Source organism: Hylobates moloch, unplaced genomic scaffold (genome assembly GCF_009828535.3).
Source record: "Hylobates moloch isolate HMO894 unplaced genomic scaffold, HMol_V3 SCAFFOLD_3, whole genome shotgun sequence".
In the NCBI taxonomy this organism is placed as follows: Eukaryota; Metazoa; Chordata; class Mammalia; order Primates; family Hylobatidae; genus Hylobates; species Hylobates moloch.
Genome location: NW_026652278.1, coordinates 88,671,902 through 88,674,611, shown reverse-complemented (window position 1 = coordinate 88,674,611; position 2,710 = coordinate 88,671,902). Strand labels below are relative to the sequence as shown.

Here is a 2,710-nt window from a genome sequence, read left to right as displayed (position 1 = left end):
ATTTTCATTTATGTCAATTTGACTTAAATCTGAACATATTTGAATCTCAAATTATGTATTGTTATAACCTCTCAATTTTTTAAAGGCATCTGCGTTTTATTAAATAATACCTAGGACAAATGTAGTGAATTTTAGCAATATCAAATTTGATTTAATCACCCCACTGGTATTTGTAATTTATTTTGAGTATTGTTACAAATAATTTGCTCATAATTTCTATTTCAAGGCTCAAAGATTATCATGTCCCAGAGAAAGATCATTGTAGCTCTCTGTGATTTATTAGCTTTGCATTGGGTCCCCATTTTACAATTCATGAGGGGTGGCAGGGTTCATGTATAGTACAAAAGAAGTGAGTAGAGAAGAGAAACACAGCAGCTGAGGTCAGGAGGGATGAGGACACCAGGTTACCTAGGGCCTCTAAAGCCTTTGAAATAAAAATACTTTTATTCTGAGATAGAAATCTATTGGAAAAATTTCAGCAGGTGATTGAATATGTGAGGAACTTTGATGTTGATTTGTGCTTCTAATACAGAAGAAGGAAAGCATTCCACTGTGTAGAATTTACCACCACTAGTCCTTCCCACATTTTTTTTTCTTTTGAGACTTCAGTAGGCTGTGAAGCATTACAGATTAATTAGGGGACAAATGACGAGAGGGATGAATCTGGTGTCTAGTAAGAGAGTACCAGTTTGGCAGGAAGATAACATCTTCTTGTCTCTTTAAGCGGATTCAGTAATAAGTAGCAATGTGTACAAATGAAGAAAATAAGCTGAATCAATATATTTGGGGATATTTTTGAAACTAAATATTGTTAATTTGATAAGGTGATTTACAAAATCAATAACAAACATGTCTTGTCAGGTCATTGTGAGAAAACTTCAAAAAAACTTGGCTGATCTCAATAAACAGTGTGTGTCTGAGGCTTCACTAGAGGTTACATCACATTATCACATTAATCTCAAAGATGAGATACAAGATTTAATGAAGAAATGATTTCAAATCAAAAGTCAAGTATGTATTAAATGTAACATGCCAACAGTGAATCTATAGCTGGTTAAATAATATATATTGTTTTATGATACTAATTTTCATGGGAAGACTTCTTTCATATGTCATTATAATTAGTTTTATTACAATTTTATTATCTTTATAATGTGCTTATTTTACTTTATTTTATTATTATACTTTAGGTTTTAGGGTACGTGTGCACGATGCGCAGGTTTGTTACATATGTATCCATGTGCCGTGTTGGTTTGCTGCACCCATTAACTCATCATTTAGCATCAGGTATATCTCCTAATGCTGTCCCTCCCCCCTTCCCCCACCCCACAACAGTCCCTGGAGTGTGGTGTTCCCCTTCCTGTGTCCATGAGTTCTCATTGTTCAATTCCCACCTATGAGTGAGAACATGTGGTGTTTGGTTTTCTGTCCTTGCGATCGTTTACTGAGAATGATGTTTTCCACTTTCATCCATGTCCCTACAAAGGACATGAACTCATCCTTTTTTATGGCTGCATAGTATTCCATGGTGTATATGTGCCACATTTTCTTAATCCAGTCTATCGTTGTTGGACATTTGAGTTGGTTCCAAGTCTTTGCTATTGTGAATAGTGTCACAGTAAACATACGTGTGCATGTGTCTTTATAGCAGCATGATTTATAGTCCTTTGGGTATATACCCAGTAATGGGATGGCTGGGTCAAATGGTATTTCTAATTCTAGATCCCTGAGGAATCGCCACACTGACTTCCACAATGGTTGAACTAGTTTACAGTCCCACCAACAGTGTAAAAATGTTCCTATTTCTCCACATCCTCTCCAGCATCTGTTGTTTCCTGACTTTTTAATGATCACCATTCTAACTGGTGTGAGATGGTATCTCATTGTGGTTTTGATTTGCATTTCTCTGATGATGAGCATTTTTTCATGTGTTTTTTGGCTGCATAAATGTCTTCTTTTGAGAAGTGTCTGTTCATGTCCTTTGCCCACTTTTTGATGGGGTTGTTTGTTTGTTTTTTTCTTGTAAATTTGTTCGAGTTCATTGTAGATTCTGGATATTAGTCCTTTGTCAGATGAGTAGGTTGCAAAAATTTTCTCCCATTCTGTAGGTTGCCTGTTCACTCTGATGGTAGTTTCTTTTGCTGTGCAGAAGCTCTTTAGTTTAATTAGATCCCATTTGTCAATTTTGGCTTTTGTTGCCATTGCTTTTGGTGTTTTAGACATGAAGTCCTTGCCCACACCTATGTCCTGAATGGTATTGCCTAAGGTTTTTATGGTTTTAGGTCTAACATGTAAGTCTTTAATCCATCTTGAATTAATTTTTGTATAAGGTGTAAGGAAGGGATCCAGTTTCAGCTTTCTACATATGGCTAGCCAGTTTTCCCAGCACCATTTATTAAATAGGGAATCCTTTCTCCATTGCTTGTTTTTGTCAGGTTTGTCAAAGATCAGATAGTTATAGATATGTGGCATTATTTCGGAGAGCTCTGTTCTGTTCCATTGATCTATGTCTCTGTTGTGGTACCAGTACCATGCTGTTTTGGTTACTGTAGCCTTGTAGTATAGTTTGAAGTCAGGTAGCGTGATGCCTCCAGCTTTGTTCTTTTGGCTTAGGATTGACTTGGCGATGCGGGCTCTTTTTTGGTTCCATTATTTTTTAAACTGTGGCTGTCATTCTGTAATGTTTTTCTTATAATTACATATTTTTTAT

The 2,710-nt window shown here is 36.0% G+C and overlaps 1 protein-coding gene across 1 annotated transcript in view; it reads left to right on the top strand.

Moving 5' to 3' along the window:
- ANKRD30A (ankyrin repeat domain 30A) overlaps positions 1-2,710 on the top strand; it is a 207,488-nt gene that overhangs the window by 26,071 nt on the left and 178,707 nt on the right. The gene's annotated exons all lie outside the window — the stretch shown is intronic.